This window comes from Mauremys reevesii, linkage group 12 (assembly GCF_016161935.1).
Source record: "Mauremys reevesii isolate NIE-2019 linkage group 12, ASM1616193v1, whole genome shotgun sequence".
NCBI classification, from domain to species: Eukaryota; Metazoa; Chordata; order Testudines; family Geoemydidae; genus Mauremys; species Mauremys reevesii.
In genome coordinates this window covers 25,141,691-25,167,777 of record NC_052634.1, presented here as the reverse complement: position 1 = coordinate 25,167,777, position 26,087 = coordinate 25,141,691, and the positions used below count along the sequence as shown (strand labels likewise).

General features: G+C 53.2%; 5 non-coding genes across 5 annotated transcripts; all 5 read left to right on the top strand.

The window, feature by feature from the left end:
• Positions 1 to 317: 317 nt before the first annotated feature.
• TRNAK-UUU lies at positions 318 to 390 on the top strand. Its single transcript has one exon. It is a non-coding gene; the product is annotated as a tRNA-Lys (tRNA).
• Positions 391 to 2,821: 2,431 nt separating this feature from the next.
• Positions 2,822 to 2,894, top strand: TRNAK-CUU. Its single transcript has one exon. It is a non-coding gene; the product is annotated as a tRNA-Lys (tRNA).
• Positions 2,895 to 4,391: 1,497 nt separating this feature from the next.
• TRNAQ-CUG lies at positions 4,392 to 4,463 on the top strand. Its single transcript has one exon. It is a non-coding gene; the product is annotated as a tRNA-Gln (tRNA).
• Positions 4,464 to 5,783: 1,320 nt separating this feature from the next.
• TRNAP-CGG lies at positions 5,784 to 5,865 on the top strand. Its single transcript has one exon. It is a non-coding gene; the product is annotated as a tRNA-Pro (tRNA).
• A 16,826-nt stretch (positions 5,866 to 22,691) lies between these two features.
• Positions 22,692 to 22,886, top strand: LOC120376347. The gene has a single exon (XR_005587232.1). It is a non-coding gene; the product is annotated as a U2 spliceosomal RNA (small nuclear RNA).
• Positions 22,887 to 26,087: the final 3,201 nt, after the last annotated feature.

Below are 26,087 nucleotides of genomic sequence, written 5' to 3'. Positions count from 1 at the left end.
GTGGGATGGCGCCTGGAGGCCAATTCCATTGAATTGTGGCCACACTAACCCTAATCCGACATGGCAATACCGATTTCAGTGCTACTCCCCTCGTCGGGGAGGAGTACAGATACTGGTATTAAGAGCCCTTTATATCGATATAAAGGGCTTCGTTGTGTGGATTGGTGCAGGGTTAATACGATTTAACGCTGCTAAATTTGATATAAACTCGTAGTGTTTACTGGGCCAGAGAGAGCAGCAGGTTTCCACTGTTATTTACCGCTCTTGTTTTCTTGACTAGTTTCTCCTCTGCACCAACTTGGTGTTGTTCTTTGTGAGCCTGGCTAGCTCAGTTGGCAGAGCATCAGACTTTTAATCTGAGGGTCCAGGGTTCAAGTCCCTGGTCAGATGATAAACTACTCACCAAGATTGTAAACTGTCTTTCTCAGATCCTCATTGATGTTACTTTTTCTCTGCAGGATTTTCCCTTTCCTCAGAAGGCCCTTTTTGGGGGGGGTTTGAAGGGGCAACTTCCTGACAGCCCCTCTGTCCTTGCAACCTGGAGGAATAAAGGCCTCTGGGCATAGAGCATGTTCCTTCCCTGCACACACACACTCACACACATACAAACACACAGAATATCCCTAAGGAATTAGAATCACCTGCTGCCTTCCCCTGTCCTGCTGGATCCCCAAATGAAGATGCTCTTCAGCCCAAACCCATGTCCCCTCTTTTCCCAGTGCCCCTCAGACCCAACCCTCAGTCCCTCCTATGCTCACTGCTCCTCACTGCCAATCAGAGCCTGCTCCTCTTCACCCTTCTCCTCTGTCCCAACCCACAGCCCCCTCCTATTCCCAGTGCCCCTCAATCCCAACCCACAGGTCCTCCCTCCTCATGCTGCTCCTCAATCCCAACCCACAGCTCCCTCCTTCCCTCCAGCAGCAGGTGCTTCAGACCCCCTCAGGAACATTTTCTTGCAAGGTTTCGTGTAGGAGTCTGCATGTGGATTTTACAGTGTGTTGGAAATAGGTTGGGTTGCTTGCCAAAATGATCACTTTTGTCTGGTGTTGGATTCCCAGTCTCCATGTTACAGGGGCAGGAGAAATAAAGGGTTGTTATCCTTGCTGTGTGACTCGAGGGCAGCACAACTGTGCTTGGCAGACCCCAATTGAGGGACTCACCCTCAATTCAATAGCACTTGCTAGGCAGGGGACAGGGGTTCCAAAGTCAAGTGGGCTAGGGTTTGGGTTTCAACACTAAAATTTAGCAAAAAGAACAGGAGTACTTGTGGCACCTTAAAGACTAACAAATTTATTTTAGCATAAGCTTTCGTGAGTTACAGCTCACTTCTTTGGATGCATAGAATGGAACATACAGACAGGAAATATTTATACATACAGAGAACATGAAAAGGTGGAAGTATGCATACCAACAGGAAAAGTCTAATCAATTGAGATGAGCTATCATCAGCAGGAGGAAAAAAAACTTTTTGAAGTGATAATAAGATGGCCCATAGAAGGTGTGAGGAGAACTTAACATAGGGAAATAGATTCAATTAGTGTAATGACCCAACCATTCCCAGTCTCTGTTTAGGCCAGTGTTAATTGTATCTAATTTGCATATTAATTCAAGTTCAGCAGTTTCTCTTTGGAGTCTGTTTTTGAAGTTTTTTTGTTGCAAAACCGCCACCTTTAAGTCTGTCACTGAGTGGTTAGAGAGGTTGACGTGTTCTCCCACTGGTTTTTGAATGTTATGATTCCTGATGTCAGATTTGTGTCCATTTATTCTTTTGCGTAGAGACTGTCCGGTTTGGCCAATGTACATGGCAGAGGGGCATTGCTGGCACATGATGGCATATATCACGTTGGTAGATGTGCAGGTGTACGAGCCCCTGATGGCGTGTCTGATTAGGTCCTATGAGAAACACCCACTGAAGGTCACCAGCATGCAGGGCGGCTGCTGATGCTCTGTGGCCAACATCACAAGATGGTAGGAAAGCAGGGCCAGCCCCCATGGTGAGGCCTCTGACTGGTCCCACTCACGGTGCTCACTTTTGCAGTGGGGCAGGAGATTTAACCCCAAGAGGCTTTTCCGAGCTGGCGAGAAGCAGAGAAACACCCAGGCTCCGAAGACGCTATGTAGCAAGTACCCTCCAGCACAGGGACAGGCGCACATGCTAGCCCGGGCCGCCACCCATTTTCTTTGGCAAGTCAGGAAGGGCAAAGGCGAGACTGGAAGCACCTGGGGCTTATGCCCCAGCCTTTGTGACGCCCAACCCCCAACTCCTTCCCAGGGCTCTAGCTAAAGCCAGAGCATTGGCCTGAGCCGCCAAGAAGAGGTTCCAGCCCTGAAGGGAGCAGGACGTTCAGCACAACAGTGAAACTGCAGAAACACAACCACCAAGGGAGTCGAAACCTCAGTCTTCTGATCCACACTCAGACACCTTATCCATTAGGCCACATGGTAACATGAGAAAAACCCCTCCAAGCACTTCTTTGGAAAAGATGGACATTGTGTTTCTCAGGTCATCTGCTGAGGGGGGCCGAGACTCTCTGGGCACAAGAAGTCAAGTTCCCAGCGACACGTGAGACTTAATTCTATGGGTCTAGGTGAAGGGTTTTGACAGGGAGGCTCAGGCATGGGGGATTGGGGTGCAGCGGACGGACCGGCTGTCTAGGTGTGGAGATTTAGTCACACTGAGGCATAGGAGGGAGGAGGAGGAGGAATCCTGCTGACAGGCAGTGGCTGTGCAGAAAAAGAGGAGGGGTTCTGGGGACTTTTTTTGCCTCTTTTTTGCCTGCCTGCTCGCTCTTGTGCTGAATAGTGAAGATGATCTCAACGAGCCCAGGTAGCTCAGTTGGTAGAGCATCAGGCTCTTAATCTGAGGGTCCAGGGTTCAAGCCCCTGTCTGGGCGCTCAGCTTTTAAGTTGCCTTGTGTGCCAGGAGCCAAATGATTCCTGGTGCTGTCCACCAGCCACGTGCGGATTCCCAGAAGCCAGGGCCATTTCCTGGAAAGATTCCTTCCCTCAGGAATCAGGAGAGAGGCCACATCCACAGGAGGAGGCCTAGAACACACAGTCTCTGGCTGGCAGGAAGTGCTGTGGGGCCAGGTGCTGAGAAAGCCCAGAGGGGGAGCAGCAGAGATGGGGGGAAGAGAGACAGAGAAGCAATGAGGACAGAGCACAAGTGTACAGGGGGTTCAGGTCTGGCTATTGTGGGGAACTTCCCTGGTTTATACATGACCCTGGTGCAATTGGCCAGAGAAAGGATCTGAGTCCCCACCCCCTTACCCAGAGGCTGCCTGACCCCAAGGAGGCTCTTTCTACTCTGGTGTGTGGCAGAGACCTTGTAACCCCAACAAGGCTGGGCCCAGGAATCCTAGGGGGTTTGATGACCCCCAATCTTGTCATGCTCACTTGAACAGGGCTACAGTGTCCCCACTCTGGGCACTTCCCTGACCCACTCCTCATTGCATGTGCTTCAAGCAAACACCATTTATTACCCAGCAATCGATGTAAAACATAAGGAAAGATGGGAAAGGAAAACACGTCACCATGTTCTGTGGCGCAGGGAGATCACAACCAGCGTCTCTGGAGGGTCAGGGCAGGTCACAGTCTCTCCCTCACATGTCCCAGGCCTCCTTCCCAGGCCCTGGCTGTGCTGCAGGGACACCACGGGCTGGACACTTGCTCTGGCAGTGGCCACATGCTCTAGGTGACAGGCCCCTTGTTCCCAGTGTCAGCCCCCATGTAGGGGATATGATCCCCCCACCCCCAAAAGTCTGGCCTGCAAGATCTCTTGACGGGTGGCATCTCCTTGCACTGGGCCTTCTGCCCAGGGTCCCCCTCGCTCTCCCACGCTGCTCACTGCACCCACCTCCAGCCCCAGTGCTGCTGCGGCTCTGCCTCCAGCTCCCTGGGCTGCTCCTCTGGCTCCGCTTGCTGCAGCTCTTCTCCCAGCACAGATCTGCGCCCTGGGCAGCTTCTACAGCTCGTGCTGCTGTGGCTCAGCTCACAGCACAGATCTGCTCTGGTTCTCCCTGGCTGGTGCAGCTCTGCTCCCCGGCTCTTCTCGGGCTCCTGCTCTCTCCTTAGCTCCGCCCCACTCTGGCCCAGGCAGTTCCAGCTCCCACGGAGGATGGGACCCCCTGGCCTGGTGACTCCCTCATTACACTGCCTGGCCTGTCAGTCCGGCTAACATGGAGCTTTGGCCTCTCCCCATTGCCCCTGGGGACTGTCAGTCTCAGGGTCCTGATTTCCCATTGGCCCTTCCCCCTTCTATTGGTGCTGGGAACTAGCCAACCAACCCCCCCCCCCCCACACACACACTAAGTTTTAGTAAGGGGCCAACAGTCCCTTACACAAGCCAGCTCCGTGAGGGTCACTGATGTGCAGAGAAGGCAACATGAGCTGGTCCCATGGTGTAAGGGGCAGCACTCAGGACTCTGAATCCTGCAATCTGAGTTCAAATCTCAGTGGGACCTTGTGGTGAAGCCCTGGAGCTCCCAGTGCTCAACTTTCCTGTCTCCAGCTGTGCAAGACCCAGTCTTCCCCCCTCCAGCTGGGTGACTCACCCACTGGAGCCAGGTCTTGGGTTGTGATGGCCACAATGGGTTGGGGCTCTAGAACGTGTTACCCTGTTGCCTGTGGTTTGACCAGGTGGTTGGGATTCTTGCTGCTTCACATGAGGCCCACAAGTTTGGCCATTTCACTTGCAGCGACACGTTACCTCTTGTCCACATGGCATTTAAAGGAAGGAGGGCCAGGGCCAGGCTTCATAGTCAGGGCTAGGCAGGAGGGAGGAAGAGTCCCAGGCGGGAGCCCAGCACCTCTCCTCCTCCGGGCACCTGGAGCAGAGGTGGCTGGTGCTGACGGCTCCAAGGGAAGGCTTAAAAGCCACAGAGCAACCAAGGGCAGGGCCAGAGGAGGGGAGAACTATGCCTATGTGTGGCCAGCAGACAGCCACAAAGACACCCAGCCAGCCTGCTCCCTGCCCAGGGGTGGCTCCAGGCCCCAGCACGCCAAGCGCGTGCTTGGGGCGGAAAGCCACTGCGGGCACTCTGCTGGTCGCTGCAAGGGCCGCAGGCAGCGTTGCCTTCTGCGGCTTGCCTGCAGAGGGTCCGCTGGTCCTGCGACTTGGCAAGCTGCCGAAGGCAGCCTGCCTGCTGTGCTTGGGGCAGTAAAATGCCTAGAGCCGCCCCTGTCCCTGCCTTGCCAAACCCCCACTGAAGATGTGCTTAATCCACTCTGTGTGGGGAGAGGATGTGTGGTTGGAAGGAGGAAAAGCCTTGGGCTGCACTGGGGGAGTGCAGAGCAAGGGTGACACCCTAAAAAGCTGCAGCAAAGGGATGGACAGGTGGGGTGCATGGATAGAAGAGGCAGTGAGCCTAAAATCTAAAAGGGGAGTGTGGGGTCTGGTGGTCAGAGCAGGGGAGGGGGGTTGGTGGTCAGAATTCCTGGGTTCTATCTCCAGCCCTGGGAGGGGTGTGGGGGCCAGTGGTTAGAATGTGTGTCGGGGGGAGAGCAAATATTGGGACAGTCCCGATAAAATCAAGACGTCTGGTCACCCTACGTCAGGCTTCAAGTTGAGAATCATTTCCCATTCCTGCTCTGTGGGACGGGAGACTTTTAAACGCGCTCTCTGTGCAACTGCACATGGCTAAGCAAAGAGAACAAACCCCCAATCCCCCCTGTGCTTTGGGAGCCAGGTTTGTGGTGGGAATTCTGTAGTTCAGATGACTTCACACCTGGGCATTGTGATTCTTTACCAGTTTCTCTGGCATTGGGGCAGTTTTGTGCTCACAGCTGTGATGGCCGAGTGGTTAAGGTGTTGGAGTCGGAATCTAATAGGGTTCCCCTGCGCAGGTTCAAATCCTGCTCACAGCGAGGCCTGTGTTTTAGCCAATCCCTCACCCGGGCAATATCTCTGTACAACCCCCTGAGACACTCTCAATTCTCTCCCCACCCCAAGCAAATCCTGTTCTGCTCCTTTCATCGAGATCCCTGGGACACCCCCTCACACTGTGTCCCTGAGGGGTCGGGCAAACTCTCAGCACCTAAAGCCTCTGCCACTCACCTGGTGCCCCATAGATCAGCCATAGCCCTGGTTCTGCTCCTCTCTCTAGAGTGTGAAAGGAGCCAAGTCAGTGACTCCATGGGAGCTACGGGGCTGCAGAACCAACAGAGGAAAAATAGGTGCTCAGCGCCCACTGGCAACCAGCTCCTCCCTCCCCCGCCCCACTACAGGCCTTGGTGACAAGCTCCTCCTCTTCCCCTTCAGCACCTCCCGCCTGCCAGTGATCAGCTGTTCAGTGGGGTGCAGGGGGCGCTGGGCGGGGAGGGGGAGGAGCAGGGACGGGAAGAGGTTGGGGAGGGAGAGGAATGGGGCAGGAAGGTGCAGGATGGGAATAGAGGGGACAGGGGTGGGAGCTTGGGGGAAGGGGTGGAGTGGGGACAGGGCAGAAAAGGGAGGATTTGTCCTGGGCCCTGCACCCCTCTAGGGCCGGCCCTGAAGGGAAGCACTGACTATCACAGTGACAATACAACTGACCAGCATTGCGGGGGAGGCTGAGGGAGATCCGCACTCACAGTGATGCCAGGGCATTTCAGCAGGGCTCAGTGAGCTTTATGCTTCTCATGGAGGTGGATTACCAGGAGCGCTCCACCTGCAGAGCCCAGGTGCTCCATGTGCCTTGCCAGTGTGGACACCTCAGGCGTTAGGGCACCCGGGGCTGCTTTAATGCGCTCTAACTTGCAAGTGTAGCCAAGCCCCTAGACTATGTCACCTGTGTGACTTACTTGTGCTATTGTAATAAATACAATAGACGTGCAATGGTCAGAAATCGCACCAGCAGAGAAGTATATTGCAGGGAAACCATAAGGAAATTAAGAGTTTAAATTATCCTGCACATGTCCCACATCCCACTAAAATGAATCCAACCCACAGGGCACATGGGCAGAAGTATCGGTGTCAGGATGCTACATTGTTAGCACAGTAAATGAAGCTGCAAAATAAATGATGTTTAAATGACCTCACTCTATTTTTTACAATCCTGTGTTAAGAGGTAATAGATACAGATGGACACCAGGCAGGGTCGTTTGGAGGACGAAGCCTTTATGCTTCCATCCCCCACCACTGTCAAGTTTTAGCCAATTTGGACAAGTCAGCAAATAAGAACAACCTCAGGTCTCAGTAACTGCTCCAGGTAGCAAAGTCCTACAGGGAGTAGTTTCTGGCACTACACCTGCGCAGCTCTGCTCCCCGGCTCTTCTCGGGCTCCTGCTCTCTCCTTAGCTCTGCCCACTCTGGCCCAGGCAGTTCCAGCTCCCACGGAGGATGGGACCCCCTGGCCTGGTGACTCCCTCATTACACTGCCTGGCCTGTCGGTGCGGCTAACTTGGAGCTTTGGCCTCTCCCCATTGCCCCTGGGGACTGTCAGTCTCAGGGGCCTGATTTCCCATTGGCCCTTCCCCCTTCTACTGGGACTGGGAACTAGGCAACCAACCCCCCAGTAAGCTTTAGTAAGGGGTCAACAGTCCCTTACATGAGCCAGCCCCGTGAGGGTCACCAATGGGCAGAGAAGGCAGCATGAGCTGGTCCCATGGTGTAATGGGCAGCACTCAGGACTCTGAATCCTGCAATTTGAGTTCAAATCTCACTGGGACCTTGTGGTAAAGCCGTGGAGCTCACACTGCTCCACTTCCCTGTATACAGCTCTGCAAGAGCCATTTTTTCCCCTCCTGCTGGATGGGTCAGGGCTCTAGAACTGACACCTGAGGGTTGGGATTCTCACGGCTTCACCTGGTGCCCACAAGTCTGGCACTTGCCACTGTGCTTGAAGGAAGCAGGGCTGGGCAGGTGGGAGTCCGGCACCTCTCCTCCTCTGGGCACCTAGAGCAGAGGCGGCTGGTGCTGACAGCTCCAAGGGAAGGCTTAAAAGCCACAGAGGCCAGGGCAAGAGGAGGAGAGGACCATGCCTATGTGTGGCCAGCAGACAGCCACAGGGCCAGCCTGCTCCCTGCTGTGCTGAACCCCACTGAAGGCCACCCACAGACCAGCATGCAGGGCGGCTGCTGATGCTCTGTGGCCAACATCAGAAGAGGGTAGGAAAGCAGGACCCGGCCCCTGGTGGGGCCTCTTATGGTTCCCACTCCAGGTGCTCACTTTGGCAGTGGAGCTGCCCAGTTTCTTTGGCAAGTCAGGAAGGGCAAAGGCGAGGCTGGAAGCACCTGGGGCTCATGCCCCAGCCTTTGTGACACCCAACCCCCAACTCCTTCCTGGGGCTCTAACTGAAGCCAGAGCATTGGCCTGAGCTGCCAAGAAGAGGTTCCAGCCCTGAAGGGAGCAGGACGTTCAGCACAAAGTGAGCACAACCATGAGGGGACTCAAATCCTGAATCATCTGATCCACAGGGAGATGCCTTATCCTTTAGGCCACATGATGAGGGGATCTAAACACTTCTTTGGAAAAGCCGGACACTGTGTTTCTCAGGTCATCTGCTGAGGTGGCCGAGACTCTCTGGGCACAAGAAGTTAAGTTCCCAGCGACACGTGAGACTTAATTGTATGGGGCCAGGTGCAGGGCTTTGGCAGGGAGGCTCGGGCATGGGGGATTGGGGTGCAGCGGATGGACCGGCTGTCTAGGCACAGAGATTTAGTCTCCCTGAGGAGGAGGAGGAATCCTGCTGACAGGCAGTGGCTGTGCAGAAAAAGAGGAGGGGTTCCTGGGACTTTTTTTGCCTCTCTGCTCACTCTTGTGGTGAATGGTGAAGATGTTTCCCAACAAGTCCAGGTAGCTCAGTTGCTAGAGCATCAGGCTCTTAATCTGAGAATCCAAAGTTCAAGCCCCTGTCTGGGTGCTCAGCTTTTAAGTTGCCTGGTGTGCCAGGAGCCAAACTCTGTTCACAGACACACAGGGATTCCCAGAAGCCATGGCCATTTCCTGGAAAGGTTCCTTTCCTTAGCAAGCAGGAGAAAGGCCACAGCTGCAGGTGTAGAAAGTGCAGTCTCTGGCTGGCAGGAAGCGCTGTGGGGCCAGGTGCTGAGAAAGCCCAGAGGGGGAGCAGCAGAGATGGGGGGAAGAGAGACAGAGAAGCAATGAGGACAGAGTACAAGTGTACAGGGGGCATCTGGTCTGGCTATTGTGGCAAACTTCCCTGGTTTATACACAACCCTGGTGGAATTGGCCAGCGGGAGGATCTGAGTCCCCACCCCCTTACCCAGAGGCTGCCTGACCTCAAGGACTGTTAGGATACAGAGATTCAGGCCAGTCTGCAAAGGCCTGTACTTTAAGAATTTAGGTGTATTTTTATCACTTAGCTAGTTATAAAGATATAAGAGAAAGATTAAAAAATCACTGTCTGTCTGTGTAATGGCCTTCTCTTACTGTGACAGTCTGAGGCCTGGTTCTTCAGCTAAGCAGCAAAGGCAGCCATAAGGTGGGAAGTGTATGGTCACATCCTCACATTCCCAACTAGTCACATTGAAATAAGGTGCGATGGGGCTGTTAGGAATACAATCCTGTCCTGATATTCCATCACCTCCAGAGAAAGGGAAACTTAGTTTGGTAGCATCCTGTCTGGCAAGAACTCACTTATCAATAGACGCAGCTGGAAAACCCTTATGTCTGTATAGATGTAGTTGTGAAATCCTCCCTTCTGTATTGTTTTGTATGTTTATTTGCATGGTCTCTGTCTGGGTCTGTGATTGTTTCTGTCTGCTGTATAATTCATTTTGTTGGGTGTAACCAGTGAAGGAGGTGGAATATAACCATGTTACAGTATATTAGGACTGGTTAGTCTAGAGAAGGAGTGAGGGTGCCAGGCGGCGCGGTGGTCGGGGCCGCGTGGTGAGTGTCCCGCTGAAGCGCTGCCTGCCCCCCCTTCTCTCTCCCCCCCGCTTCCTCCCCTTCCCCCCCCCACTAGACCAGGCGCGCACTCTGCAGCACAGGGAGTCCCCTGGCTCCAGCCACCCTGTGGGTTTTTTTTTTCCCTGCTTTGCCGGCCGCACCGTTGTTTTTCCCCACCACCCTGCTTTGCTGCTCCAGCCCCACCGTTTTTGTGTTGTCCCCGCCCCACTTTGCTGCTCCAGCTGTGCCGTGTCCCTCCCCCAGCTTTGCTGCTCCAGCCCCACCGTTTTTGTGTTGTCTTCCGCCACTTTGCCACTCCAGCCACGTCATGTCCCCCCGCTTTGCCGCTTCAGCTGCGCTGTATCCCCCCCCACACCCCCGCTTTGCCGCTCCACCCGTGCCGTTTTTCCCCCCTGTTTTGTTGCTCCGGTGGCCGCACCCCATTTTTTTTTGCTTGGGGCGGCAAAAAAGCCAGAGCCGGCCCTCCCCACACCTGACTCCTGCCATCTTTACAGGGGCCTGACAAGCTTTGCTTGTGTTTGGATTCTGCAAAGCAGAGGAGCAGGTGAGGTTTTCCTTGCAATGTGTGTGTGAGTCAATCTTTGGGCAGGTCTGCACTACAAAGTTGTTTCAGCAGAATTATATTGCTCAGGTGTGTGAAAAACACACAACGCTCCCTCAGTCGGCAGCTTGTGGCTGGTGTACACACTGCAATGCCACGTCTGTCGACAAAACTGCCCTGTTTTGGTGACAAAATAAAACGACTTCGAGGAGAGGTCTAGAGCTTTTTGCAGCAAACTTAAAGTGACAGAGTAGACGCTGCTGTTCATTATATCACCATAACTGGTCTCCTCCAGTATCCCACAATGCCCGCCGTGAACTCGCCTGCCCTGCATTTCTGCTGCAGAGCCATGGGCCCCTCCCCTTTCATCGCTCTGGGAAGTTCTCACAGCTGAGGCTGCTGCTCTGCTCCAGCAGCCAGGAGCAAATCACTGCCGTGGATGCTGCTCTCCGGGAACTTCCATACATTGTGGGGGGGGGGGCCACCGGCATCCGAACTGTGATGCCCCCATGACACCCCTTCCCTCGAGGAGGCTCTTACCTTCTAAACAGAGACGTCTGTTTTCTAGTAAAATCACTAAAAGGGAAGAAGGAAACTCGAAAGAGGTTCCTCCTGGCACTCACGTACGTGAACCCGAATACTCTCTCAGTCCTCAAAGAGAGACCTGGAGAAGGAGACTTGCTGAAGCAAAGCCACAGGGGTCTCTGAGGTTTCCCTGGCCTCTCGCCCCGTCCTGCCTGGCTGATGTCAGCATCTCTCTGTGAGGTCACCACCTCCCCACCACCTTTGACCAATAGTCTGAGGTCCTGCAAAAGGCCTTTGTGATGTCACTGCCACACCCCTCCCTTGCTGTGCTAATGTCCTGCCCCTGGCCAGGCACTTTGGAGGTTTGAGCTACTCCCTGTGGATCACCCCACTCAAGGAGCGTTCGTTCTAGGCAGCAAGCCGGCTAGACAGGAAAACATCAGATGCTGCTCCCAATGCCACACTCAGTTTTTCAGAAATTAGTTGACTTTATGGCCAGAAGAGACCATTAGAGCATCTAATCTGACCCCCTGCATATCACAGGCCTCCTGTATGACACAATAGCTACTTTTGGGGCAAACACATTCCAGAAAGGCAGCTAGTCTTCATTAAATGACATCAAGAGATGGAGAATCCACCACTTTCCTTGGTAGCTTGTTCCTGTGGTGAATCATCCTCGCTGTTGAATATTTGTGCCTTAGTTGTAATATGAATTTGTCTCTTTTCACCTTCCAGCCATTGGGTCTTGTTATGCCTTTCTCTGCGAGATTAAAGAGCCCTTTCATAACAATCTTTTCTCTCCATTAAGGCACTTCAACACTTCAATGAAGTCACTTTTCATTCATGAAGGACCCCCTGCCGCCGAATTGCCGCCGAAGACCCAGAGTGGAAGAATCTCTGGAGGCCCGGACCCCACGAGAGTTTTCCAGAGCTCCCGGAGTTAGTGAAGGACCCCGCTCCAGGAGCCCCAAAAAACTCTTGTGGGGGCCCCTGCGGGGACCAGGGCAAATTGCCCCACTTACTCCACCATCTGGGCGGCCCTGATGGGACCTGGAGCTACTGTTATTTCAGGACTCCTGTGAGACCCTCAGCTGGTTGGTTTGCACTCTGCTCTTGGGACTCTCTCTCCTCCTCCCTCTCTGCTGCTTTCCTCCCCTAGACATTGAACCCAGCCCTTGCTGCTGCCAACACCAACTGGCAGAAGGGCCTATAAGTCCCCTGCCTGAGGGGAGGCCAATGCATGTGGTCGGCCATAAGCAATATGATATTTTCTGTCTTATTCTCTATCCCTTTCTTAATGATTCCCAAGATTCTCTTTGCTTTTTTGCCCGTCGTTGCACACTGAGTGGATGTTTACAGAGAACTATCCCCAGTGACTCCAAAATCCCTCACTTGAGTGGCAACAACTATTTTTGGCCTTGACATTTTATATGTGTAGTTGGGATTATGTTTTCCAATGTGCATCACTTTGCATTTATCAACAAATCTGCCATTTTGTTGCCCTTTCACCCAGTTTTGTGAGCTCTTTCTGTAACTCTTCGCAGGCTGCTTTGGACTTAACTTTCCTGAGTAGTTTTGGATCATCTGCAAATTTAGCCACCTCTCTGTTTGCCCCTTTTTCCAGATCATTTATGAATATGTTGAATATCACTTGTCCCAGACCCCCTGGGGGGCACCACTATTGACCTCTCTGCATTTTGAAAACTGACCATTTATTCCTACCTTGTAACCAGTTATTTACCCATGAGAGGATCTTCCCTCTCATCCCATGAGAGTGTAATAGAGCAGAATAGGGCTTCCTTGGGTGTGGGCGTGAATTGACAATATATCAGGGGGTTGTGCACATTTATTGTCCTGGTGAAAAAGTGTGTCTGATACTCAGTCTTTGCTGCTCCTGCCAGCTGTGACTGCTGAGGACATTTTCCTTCTCTGCTCCAGGGTCTCTCTTCTGCCAGATTCTCAAAAAGTCAGGCCCCCTGCAGACTATGGCAGAGCAGTTTGGTAATAGGCTGCAGGACTCACCACGTAAGAATGTAGCTGCTGTAGCACCTTGACTGTCCATGGGCCAAATCCTGCAGCCCTGGATAACCTCCCACTGATAGCAATGGGAATTGAGCCTTTGTAACTAGCTGCTGGTACCTGAGGTCTCAGTTACAGATTAAACTGGTGGCAAACACAGCTTCAGCCAAAGAAGAGAAGGATGTAAATGAAAGAGCAAAGCTGGCCCTGGGGAGCTGCTGCAGTCCCGTCACCACAGCTGGAAGGGAGAAGAGGAAAAACTCCCTAAAGTTCTGGGAGCAGCCCTGAGAACAGGAAGATTATCAGTGAGATCAGTAGCAATAACTATGAAATGATGGAGTGCTTTCTCCTCTGTGCCGACATGGCTGAATTGTGTTACTTTACTGTGAGAATAAGCTTTAAAATATCCTGCTCTAATTTCAGGATGGGTCTGTAACCATAACTGGACTCTGTGGGAAGTGGCCTCTGGATATTGGCCTTTGGGCAGAGCTGGCTGAAGCACCTTCCTACTCACCAGGAGATCCTGGCTTGGCCTGCCAGTTCTTCCTTGCTGAACCTGGCTTTTCTGTCAGGCTCCTTTCTTTTATTTCTTCTCATGAAAAGAAAAGACCTCACTGCACAATCCTTGTAAGTGCTTGTTCAAGACACAGAGACCCTTCCTTGCAGGTAAGTCTTAGAAAGTGTTAAATAGTAAGTATGGAGCTGATGGAAAGGTTACCATGACTCAGAGTTGAGCTGAAGCTGCTGTGACTGAAACACAGAGCACTAATCAGTATCTGATCACAGCAGCTTGTGGGAGAAGCACATGTTAGAAGCCCTCTGTCAGCTCAGCTGTGGCTTTCTGTGCAATGAGCCAGCCTGCTCAAGGTCTGCAAGTCTTGATGGAAATGAGCAACATTTTTACTTTGGAATTTGAAGGTGTAGTCTTGGACCATCAAGTGTAGTGGTTGCAAACACTCCCTTGGGGAAGGCACCATGGCTTAGCTGGCTAAATCACCTGTCTAGTAAACAGGAAATCCCAGGTTTAACTCCCAGTGGTGCCTTGTTCTATTGCTTTTGTCTCCTCTGCTCACATTTTCCTGTGTCTTCCTAGGAAACAGAAGAGACCTCTCTTGACAATCCAAGTAATTGCTTGTGAAGGAAAAGGTTTCTTTCCAACGGAGCATTGGAGAGAATCAAATCCTCAGTCTGGTGTTGATGAAAAGGCTATTGGCATTGGCAAGGAGGTTGCTTCTGCTGCAATTTGCTGTGACAGGAGACCCTGTGTTGTGCGGCCATGCAATTCGCTGGGGATATCTGTGCACAGAGCCCCTTCTAGAGGGTTCTCTGCAGGGCTTGCAGGAAATGGAGAATGACTGTCCTTTCACTTTTCATGTTATTGTTGATGAAAAATGGAGCAGTTAGGGGGGAAGTCCCAGAGCGTGGCACCATGGCAGAGCTTGCCAAGAGAGCTGCTGGATAAAGAGCAGATTCAGGATCCAGCATCCAGTGCTGCCTTGCTGAACGTGCCTCCTCTTGTCCCCTTTTGGTCAATCTTTTTTGTTAACGGAGAAGCCCGACTCTGGCTAGCCATACAAATGCTTGCAAAAGAAACGGGGCTTTTTGCTGACAACTGTCAAAAGGAGGCTTTGGATAAACATGGAAACAAGGTCAAGGTCACTGTAACTCATCTTGCATGTGCAGCTGTTGAAGCTACAAGGCAGAGCACTAAGCACAGTATTACCACGGCTGGTCACAGCAGGATCTCTGTGTGGTGGGATCCGTGGGGTACAATCCCAAACTGTGGAACTGCTCTGTCCTTTTATCTCTCCAGCCTGGGCTGTGTCTTACAATGCTGCACTAGTGACAAGCAACAAAACCCCCTCCATGTGCTGTGATCACTCAGCCACCAACATGCAGCAATGCACCCAACTAAGTTGCATGAATGCTCTATAAGCAGCTCCTCAATTATACATAGAGAGACACCAGCATATCTCCCCAGCCCTGAGCCTTGCACCTCAGAAATGTACCATCTTACACTGCTCAAAACCTCTTGAAAAGTGCAAGCTCATTAATTAATTCGCCACTTCCTCAAAAAGAAAGTGAACATGCACCAGCCTTTTTAATCTGAGCAGCTTTCCCAAGCACTTTGGACAATTTCACAAGTAAGTATAAAACATTAAAATAAGTTTATTAACTACAGAAAGATAGATTGTAAGTGATTATAAGTGTTTGGCAGAGAGGTCAAAGCTGGTTACGTAAATGAAAATAGAATCTTAGTGTGACATTCTAGACCTTTGGGGGAGCGGCTGTAACCCCCATATTCCTCATTTTCATATAATCGTGATCTTACATATAGAGCATGACTTGTAAGGTATCAGGGGAAGGGATATGATCTGCTGAAAGTCATTTCTCTACCCATAGATGTATACCATTCATGCATATGAAGTTATGAGAATTGTGTAGTATGGTTGTCACTATGCTGTAAGCAGTGATGAGCTGCCAAAATATTAACAACCGGTTCCCTCCTTCTCACCTCACGAGGGGGTCGTGCCCCCCGGGAGGTCATGCCCCATCCAACCCCCCATGTTTTGGACACCCCCCCAGTACCCCTGACCCATGCCCCCCTTTCCCTGGCCCCTGACTGCCATTTGCAGCCCCATCCAACCCCTCCTCTCATTCTTGATGGCCCCCCGGGACCCCTGCCCCATCCAACCACCCCTTCTCTCTGTCCCTGAGTGCCCCCACCACCTCATCCAACCCCTGCTCCTTCCTGATTGCCCCCGGGATCCTTGCCCCCATTCAATCCCCCTGTTCCCTGCCCTCTGACCGCCCTGACCCCTATCCACCCCTCCACAACCAACCAAATACCCCCTCCCTGCTCCCTGCCCCCTTACTACACTGCCTGGGGCTGGGACCGGGTCCACTCCGCCGGGACCTCAACCGGCCCTGGGGGGCCCAACTCCCTGGGCCGGGCCGGCACTGGGGCCAGAGCCGTTCCGCCGGCACCGGGGCCGGAGCGGAGGGGTCCGACTCCCCGGGCCAGGCCCAAGCTGGGGGTGCTCGGCTGGGACCGGGCTGGGGCACTTGGCCAGGGCCAGAAGGAGCCATGCCGCTCCCGCACCCAGCTTACCTGCCTGCTGCTTTTTTCTGGCTTCCCGTGAACATTTGATTTGCGGGAAGCAGGGGAAGCAGAGAAGAAGGAAGGCGGAGCATTCAGGGGAGAGAGGGAGGTGAGCTGGGGCCAGGCAGACAGCTGCCTGAGCCTTTGTTAAATTTAAAAGCTTTTTAGAACCGGTTGTCCTGGAACCATCGGTTCTAAAAAAGCTTCTAAATTTAACAACCTGTTCTTGTGAATGGGTGTGAACTGGCTGGAGCTCACCACTGGCTGTAAGTTGGGGGGAATCAGCCATCACCTGCATGAGGCCACAGAGGGGGAATTGCTCAACCTTGCTTGGAAAGACACATGGTGCTGGGCCCCCCATCCAACTGAAGTCTTCAGTGTCACAGTGACCCAAGGTGTGTGCACAGAATGGGGATGGTGTATGTGTGGGTGGGTGGATGGATGAATTGATTTCTGCATGTGTTTGTGTGGTTTTCTGCAAGGGTTTTGTGTGTGGGGGGGTGTTATTACAGCTCTGGGGGTTGTGTTTGTGGCTGTGCAAATGTGTGTGTGTTCATGTGGCTGGATTTGTGCATGTGTTTGCATCTGTTAGTAGTTGTGTTGATGTTGGCTGGATTTATGTGGGTGTTTGTGTATATTAGCAATTGTGTGTGTGTGTGGCTGGATTCATGCATGTGTTCGTGTATGTTTGCAATTGTGTGTGTGTGTATGTGTGTGCGAATGCTCAGCTGCCCTCTGCCGGTGCAACAACCGTTTCTCTGTATGTCACAGCCCCCATACCGTTGACCCCGGTGGTGATTTCCCCATCTTACAAGGGCTGGCTGGCCTGACCCTTCTCCCCTCTGCAGAGTGTGGTGGGGGCTGCAGCTCACCCCCTGTGGGGCAGGAGGGCCCAGGTGCGGGGCACTGGGCTCCGATGCACCTGGAGAGCAGCTCAGGTGGGGCAGGGCATGTGGTGTCCGTTCTGTGTTGCCTGGTGCTGGGCCAGTGCACAATCCCCAGCCACGCCGCACAGCGCACCCCGAGAGGGGACAGGGGGCCAAGCAGATGATCCAGCACGAATGGGGAGAGGATGTGTGGTTGGGGGAGGAAAAGCCTTGGGCTGCACTGGGGGAGCGCAAAGCAGGGGTGACACCCCAGAAACCTGCAGCAAAGGGATGGACAGGTGGGGTGGGTGGATAGAAGAGGCAGCGAGACTAAAATCTAAAAGGGGAGTGTGGGGTCTAGTGGTCAGAACGGGGGAGGGGGGTTGGTGGTCAGAATTCCTGGGTTCTATCTCCAGCCCTGGGAGGGGAGTGGGAGCCAGTGGTTAGAGTGTGTGTCGGGGGGGAGCCAGGATTCCTGGGTTCTCTCTCTGGCTCTGACTCTCTCTTGTGCAATCCCTTGGCAGTTACCCAACTCACCAGCGTGTGGGAGTGAGGGGCTTGGGCCGGGCTGAGACACGGCCCAGAGTCCTGTGCTGCCCGTTTGTTACCCAACCCGGGGCAGGGTGGGGGATGGCCTGGGAGACCCGCTAAGAAAGGCGCTTCTGGTGGGTCTGTGTGTGGGTCACGCTGCCCCTGCTGGATAGACCCCACTAGGTCAGAACCAGTCTCAGCCCGGGTCAGACCCTGGGAGCCCAGCCCCCTCTGTTGCCACGGCCATGTCTATTGGTCTCCTGGAAAGGTCCATTCTCATTGGTAGCTGTCCAGTGGCAGTGAGTTCCACAGGCCTCGGCACACGCTATCTAGGGCAGGAGGTCCTTGTGTTGGGAGCAGTGGGAGTGAACTGTGTGCGGTCGTGTCTCTGAGCACAATTGTGAATATTCTGGTGTGTGTGTGTGTGATTGTGAGTGTGGCTGGGGGTGTGATTGTTTCTCTCTTTGGGGGTTGGGCTAGCATGCCCCTCTGGGTGTGTTGTGTGTGAGTGTTCTTGGGACTGAGAGTCCCTTTGTGCGTCAATGTGTGTGTGTGTGTCACTTGCTGCAGGATACAATATCCTGCAAAGCCACCACACACACACACACACACACGCACACACAGAGCCGGGCTCAGCCCCACCAGCAGGGGGCAGCAGGGACACACACGTCTCTCCTGGGCCAGCTTGGACAATTTCCCATTACGACCCGGCACAGTGCTGGTGCCCACACACGGGGGTGGGCAGTGACTGGGCGGGGGTAGGGGCTGATGTGCTGGATTCAGACGGAAGCACTTTGGGAAAATCAGTCACGGCCCTTAGCAGAGCTGGGACACAGACCCAGTGACCCCTGCACCACCCTGGGAGGGGAGTGGGGTTGAGTGGTCAGAGCAGGGAGGGGGCTGGGCACCAGGACCCCTGGGTTCTATCCCTGGCCCAGGGAGTGGAGGGGGTCTAGAGCAGGGGGACTGGGAGCCAGGACTCCTGGGTTCCATAGGGGAGACTGTTTTTACCTGTGCTTCCCTCCCTAAAGATCCCAGCCCAGCCCCCTAGTGGAGAGTGAGTGGGAGCAGGGGAAGTTGCTCTCCCACTTCAGAAACATGATTCAACCTCCCCTCTACCATGGGCTGTGACATCATGGACCTCCCCCTCCCCCAGGCAGACAGTAGAAGCCCCGCCCCACCAGAGAAGGGGGGGTCTAGTTGCACCCACAACAATCCCACTCATGGTTGCAAAGAAACCCCCACACCCCCACAAACCACTGCTAGGACAGGATCTGCTGCTTTCTTTTCACCAGGAGCTGCTCCCCGCCAGGCACCACACCCCATTCACACGGCTTTGGTCACTATGCAGCTCAGTGGCAATCACTGCCCCGAAGTGACTCCGGTGCAGACACCCACAGCACGAACTCCCCACACCGGATTCTGTCCGCACGCAGAGAATTCTCTCCGCCGGGCTCCTTCGGTTCCTCTCGCTGCTCCCCGTCCTGCCGCCAGACACTGCTCATCTGCATAGCCCCGCCCATGGACACGTGACACCTTCTGTCGTTTTGGTCTCGAGTGAAGGAGTTGCCTGCGGGGAGTGAGCCCGTCAGCGCACGTCACAGCCGCCGGGCGGGGATTGTCTGTGAGCCCCGCGCTGGGGGCGGGGCTTCAGGGAGAGACCCAGCCCCATAGACAGCCTGGGGCAGGGAGCTATTGGGGGAAGGGATGAGGGGATGGGGGGAGGGAGAGACCCAGCCCCATAGACCTGCAGGGGCAGGGGATCTTGGGGTCAGGAGGGGAGAAGGGGGATTGGCAGAGACCCAGCCTGGGGTGCAGGAGAAATGGGGTGGGGTGGAGGGAGAAATGTCGGGTGGGGGTGGGGTGTGTGAAATGTTGGTCCAGGGAAACTGAGTCACTCCCAGGACATCGTGTGCAGGGGAGAGCACAGGGGCAGGGAGAGAGCCCCAGCCCCACAGAGCCCCAGAGGGATATTGGGGGCAGGGGAGGGGATGGAGGGGGGAGAGACCCAGCCCCATAGACCCCTAGAGGCAGCGGGATATGGGGGGGTAGGAGAGGGGATGGCAGAGGAAAGGCCCATCTCCATTGACCCCCCAGAGGCAGGAAATGAGGGGAGAAGGGGGGAGGGAGGGATCCAGCCCTATAGACCTGTAGGAGCAGGGAGATATAGGGGGCAGGAGGGGAGAAGAGGGGTTGGCAGAGACCCAGCCCGGGGTGCAGGGGAAATGGGCTGGTTTGGAAGGAGCTGGGGAGGAGAAGAGACACAGGGCAGGACACATGTTGGGACAGGGAAACTGACTCACTCCGAATACATGCGGAGCAGGGCAGGGCGGAGGCAGATCATGCTGGTCCCAGGGTAATTTCAGAGGGTTCTGATTCCCCACTCAGCTGGGGGGCTCCCCTCTGGGCTGAGGAGCCCTGGGGTGGGGCGGGTGCAGGGGCTGTGTGTGTGTGTCAGGCTGGGGGAGCTGCCTGGGCAGAGGGGCTGGAACTGGGGGGGGCTGCAGCAGCCCCTGGCTTGACGTGGTTTCCATCACACCCAGGGGTTACAGTTGGTTCAGTGGCTCAGCCCCCCCCCCCACTATACCGATTGTTCTGGCACCACTGGCCTAGGGTCACCGTCTAGTGCTCAGGGCCTGCCTGGCTCTCCTAGAGCAGGGCGAGCGCCCAGCTCTCCTGGGGCAGGGCTGGCGAGAGCTCTGGACAGATACTAACAGTGCCAGGGAGCCTGGATGAATATTAGTTGGACAGAGAAGCCTGGAGCAGTTTTATCAGAGAGCAGAAATGAATCCTGAACACAGCACTGGAGCTGCAGTGCTCAGCGTGTGGGCCTGGGTCTCCTGCACAGTCTCCCTGCTCCCCCTCGTGGCATAACAAGTTCCCTGCAGAGAAGCAGAGGTGCGGGACCGAGGGCTGCGGCGGGGGCTGCAGCACCCCCATGTCTCACTGTGCAAAGCTCCAGATGCTGTGGGAACAAAGCCGGCATTATTGTGTGATTTCAGAGAACCCCTGAGCTGTGCTGCCCCTGTGCAGTGTGAGCGGGAATTGCACGTTTTCACACTGCTTGTGAACACACCTGGGTACAGTTCACAGGCTTTCAGCACCCCTGACAGGCTGATTACAACAGCTGCAGCCAATCAAGGCAGAGCTAATCAGGATAAAAAGGAGCTCATTCCAGTTTGTGGTGTGCGTGTGAGGAGCTGGGAGCAAGAGGTGCAAGGAGCTGACAGTGACAGGGTGAGGGTGTAGCTGCTGGAGGACTAAGGAGTACAAGTGTTATCAGACACCAGGAGGAAGGTCCTGTGGTAAGGATAAAGAAGGTGTTGGGAGGAGGCCATGGGGAAGTAGCCCAGGGAGCTGTAGCTGTCATGCAGCTGTTACAGGAGGCACTATAGACAGCTGCAATCCACAGGGCCCTGGGCTGGAACCCGGAGTAGAGGGCAGGCCCGGGTTCCCCCCAAACCTCCCAACTCCTGATCAGACACAGGAGGAGTTGACCCAGACTGTGGGCCCTACCAGAGGGGAAGATCACTGAGGTGAGCAAATCTGCCAATAAGCGCAGGACCCACCAAGGTAGAGGAGGAACTTTGTCGCAGCCTCTAATTGCAGCATTTTTAAATGATCTGCATGCTGCTTGCAGGCTCCTAACACTTGCCACAGCAGCTCCTTTTAACTTCCATTCAACCACCTGTACTTATGCCGATAGGTCGACTTTAGGTATTTAACTTTGATTGGTAGCTGAGAAGATGGTAAATTGGAGAGAAACCTGTTCATTTCCTTGTTATTTCCTGACTTCTTTATTCATCGCCTTTTCCTTATTTCCCTGCAGATTGACTAGATCTGGGTGCTAGCAGGGGGCCCTGACGGGCTCCTTATTTTCTGCTTTCTTTCGGAAGCATTGAACTTGCCAGGGCACAGTCAGATTCTGGATGCTCATGGAAATGTACACCTTATGCTCAGCTTTAGTTCTGTTTCTCAGCTCTTTTGGAAAATCGATCTTTAGTCTGACATGTAGCATCCTTGCATTAGGAGATGGCTAATTAATAACACCATAAACCTTGGCAATCAAATGGAACCTGAAGTCCACAGAAGAGCCCGAAAGGCCCTTGGGGAGTGGAGTGCAAGTTGAGGAAGACTTCCCTGCACAGCTTCTCTCTCAATACTCGTTTTCCTGGATTGAGCGCAAAAGTCGGGAATCAGCTCAGGGTAGGGTTATACCATGTGTGTGCAGTGGTTAGACAAGAAACTGGACTGGTATGGAGCAAACACTTGTGTGTACGTTTGAGAAGTAGCAGAAAAGAGCATTGGGGCTGCGGGATAGCGCTTGCATAGGCTTTCTTTGGCCTGTTTTGCATAAGAGTTAACAGTGAGAGATTGTTAGTCACAGGTCAGTGGGTGCGTTTATGCAAATTAGGAGCATATAGGGAAACCAGCAAGAGGAAGGAGGCTGAAAGACTTCTCTGTCTTTGAACAGAATTGTGTGTTAAGGGCTCTTGCTTTGAATTCTTCCAGTGGAGTCATTTTGGGGAAGTGATCATCACTTCGAGTTACCTAGTTATCAAGTGTCGTGAATGGTGTTTGGTGCGTCTCTGGGAGCTCCTCGTGCTGAAGTAGAAAGCAGTGGGGGAAGAGCGGCTGCCTAGTGTTAGGCCTGAATAAAGATGTAGTACAAAACCAGTTGTGCTAACCTGCCTGAAGTCAAGCATCTAGAGGTTTCTGGGTAAACCCAGAGTGAAATACTGAAAAGCAGCATTGTCTCACAAAGCCCTGGGAAAGAGTAAGATAAGTGAAGGGGCTGGGACCAGCTGTGTTATGTTGAGAAACAAACTGTCTCAAGTACTGATAAGAAACACAAGCATCTCACAGTTCTGACTTACTCCTTGGTTTAGTGTTCGGTGTGTTTTAACTCCCTCACATTCCTAACCTTTGGTGCTTGTTGAGATATTAACAATATAATGCTGTAGAGACTAGGCATGCATATATATTAAAAGGTGTCTAATTTCTAGTTGTTAGACAAAGGGGGTGGATTGCTCTAGTGAATGATCTATGATGTAATAAAACTGTCTATATAAGCTAATACTAAGCTGTAAAGAGGGGGCTGGTTCTTTTCGGATACGAGCTGTTCTTTACTGATACGTGCACTTGTCAATAAAGAACTTTTGATCGGACCTTGCTGGTGTTGCCTGTCTCTCTGCGGTCAGACAACGAACTTCGCTGTTGGGGTTACAGTCCCCGACACTAGCATCCGAAACTCTCAGCATCGCTTCTCGGCTCCTTGGAGCTAAGATCAAAAGCGTAGTGTCTGTTCTTATCAGTTTAATATCTGATAGGTCCTTTATTTGAGGACTGTATGTTAAATTGATTTTTGAAACAAGGGGATGGAATAGGAGCTTGCTCTGTCCACCCCATGCATTGACCTGGTATTGCAGTGTCTCCAGGACCAGTGCCTCTCCTTCTGGGGAGAATTGTCTGGTTAAAAAGCAGAAAAAAGTTTCACTTTAAAGATGCTGATTTGAGAAGATTTTTTTAAAGTAGTTGAAAAATCAGGTCTCTTTATCACTTTGGTTTCTTCATAACAACATATTGTTAAAATTTCTTGGGAGTGTTTTCTGAGTCTATAGATGTGAGTTTCTTTGTCTTGCTAGAGGATTGTTTTAAAAGCTGAGATTCTTCTGTTTCCTTTGAATCTTTTTAACAATATGAGGGATGAATGCTTTCCGGACTGAGGGTCTGTTTGTGAGATGGTTGGTTGGGGGGGGGGGGGTTGTGTGTGTGTGTGGGGGGGAACACAGATTGGTAATATTTGAGTCACATGTGTATCAATAACTGGATGAGTTACACAGACTTCTCCCCACCCAGCCTACGTTCCATGTATCTTGACTGAGCCTGCCACCCACCATCCCAGAGCAGAAGCCTGAAGCCTGAGCCCCACCGCACTCCCTCAGTTACAGCCCGGGAGGCTGTGGCCACAATAAAAGCCCCTGGTGGCCACATTTGAGAAATGCTGGAGCCTCACAGTAAACAAATCCCAGCAGGTTTGTCACTCGCTGTCCCCCACCCTGGGGATTTCCTGCCCTCTCCCACCCAGACCAACCTTCCTGGAAGCTCCCACCCCCTATGTATTTACTGCCCTTTCTCCCCGCCAAGGGAACCCGCCAGCAACTCCCTGATCATCCCTCCCTCGACTGGCTCCACTGCAGCCATTTCCCTTCCCCGGCCCCTGGGAGAACGGAATGAGTTGGAGCAAAACATGGATGTTGCGCTGCAGCCTGTTAGGGCAAAAAGGGCAACTGGGAACATGTCAGAACAGGAAATCATTTCCCAGTACAATTCCCCCCAGGCTCTTTCCCTGCACACAGATATTCTAGCTTGTCCTGCACGGGACAGAAAAATTCAAATGTAGGGCTGTAAATTAATTGCAGTTAACTTACGCAATTAACTTTAAAAATATCATGATTAATCTCAGTTTTAATCACACCATTAAACAATAGAATATCAATTTAAATTTATTATATTTTTTGATTTTCTACATTTTCAATTATATTGATTTCAATTACAACATAGAATACGAAGTGTACAGTGCTCACTATATATAGTTTTATTACAAATATTTACACTGTAAAATATAAAGTGCTGTAGTGCAATCTCTTTATCATTAAAGTGCAACTTGCATAGGTAGATTTTGTTGTTGTTGCATAAGTGCACTCAAAAAGAAAACAATGTAAAACTTCAAGTCCACTCAGTTCTACTTCTTGTTCAGCCAATCGCTAAGACAAACAAGTTTGTTTACATTTACTAGAGATAATGCTGCCCGTGTCTTGTATACGTCACCTAAAAGTGAGAACAGGCTCTCTCGTGGCACGTTTGTAGCCAGCATTACAAGGTATTAACGTGCCAGATATGCTAACATCCATATGCCTTCATACTTCAGCCAGCATACTTCCAGATGACATGCTTCCATGCTGATAACGCTCATTAAAAAAATAATGTGTTAATTTGTGACTGAAGACCTTGATGAAGAACTGTATGTCTCCTGCTCCATGGTTTTATCCGCATTCTGCCATATATTTCGTTTTATGGCAGTCTTGGGTGATGCCCCAGCACATGTTCACTTTAAGAACACTTTCACTGCAAATTTGACAAAAAACACAAAGAAGGTATAATGTGAGATTTCTAGAGATAGCTACAGTGCTCAACCCAAGGTTTAAGAATCTGAAGAGCCTTCCAAAATCCAAGAGGGACGAGGTGTGAAACATGTTGTCCGAAGTCCTCAAAGAGCAACACTCTGATGCAAACACTACAGAACCTGAAGCACTAGACAGGAAAATCAATCTTTGGTGGGTGGCATCTGACTCAGATGAGGAATATGAATGTACTTTAGCAGGGGCGGCTCTAGCCATTTCACCACCCCAAGCACGGTGGCACGCCACGGGGGTCGCTCTGCCGGTCGCCTGTCCCGCGGCTCCGGTGAACCTCCCGCAGACGTGCCTGCGGATGCTCCACCCCAGCCGCGGGACCAGCAGACCCTCTGCAGGCATGCCTGCGAGAGGTCCACCGGAGCCGCCTGCCACCCTCCCGGGACCAGCAGAGCGCCCCCCGCAGCATGCCGCCCCAAGCACGTGTTTGGCATGCTGGGGTCTGGAGCCACCCCTGTACTTGGGATCGTTATCGAGCAGTACCTGTCATCAGCATGGAAGCATGTCCCTGGCCTCTGATTGCTAGAAGCTGGGAGGGGAGAACAGGGGCTGGACCTCTCCATGGCCGCCTGGTCTGGTCACTCCCTCTGAAGCCCATAGCCAGGGCCAGCCTTAGGGGTGGGTGCCACCAGGGAATTGCCCAGGGGTACCATGGTCAAGGGCGGTGCTGTACAGTGGCAGAGAGGTGTGTGCTGCTGGTGTAAAGTCAGAAACTGCTCCCGGCTGGCAGGGGAGTGCTGCTTGGGGTGCTGCCCAGAGCGGTGATGAGCGGATACTGTTCCCACCAATGTTCCTCCGTGCCCCCCTAGGGGGCTGTGAGGGGGGGGAGCAAGGAGCAACATCAGGGCTCCCTACATCCAGGTCACCTTCTCCACCTGGGCGGCTGCTCTCTGTCCTCCCCTTATGCAGCCCAGGTGGGGAAGGTGACTGGATGCAGGGAGCCCTGATGTCGCTCCTTGCTCCCCCCTCACAGCCCCCTAGCGATGTGCGGAGGAGCAGTGTTCGGGGCGGCGGGGGGAGCGAGCAGCAATGCCAGCTACTCCGTGCATCCAGGTCAGTTTCCCCAAATGGGCACAGGAGGGGGTGCAGGGGTTAGGGGAAAAGGGGGCACAGTGCAGGGATTACGGGTGTGGGAGGAGGCAGGGGTTGGGGTGCAGGGGTAGGGGCCACTAGAAGGGGGTACAGTGTTAGGGGTGCAGAGCTTGGGCCCACCAGAGGGAGATCAGGGGTTGGGTGCCACGGGGGGCGCAGGGATTAGAGGGACAGGAGGGGTGCAGGGTGAGGGGTGCAGGAGGGGAGTGCAGGGTTGGGGGTGTAGGGGTGCCAGAGGTCAGAGGTTTAGGGTTCGAGGGGGGCACAGGGTTAGGGGTGAGGGACGTAAGGGTGCTGGAGGGGGTGCAGGGTTAGGGGCCCCAGAGGTTGGGGATGGAGGGGTTAGGGGTGCTGGAGGGAATGCAGG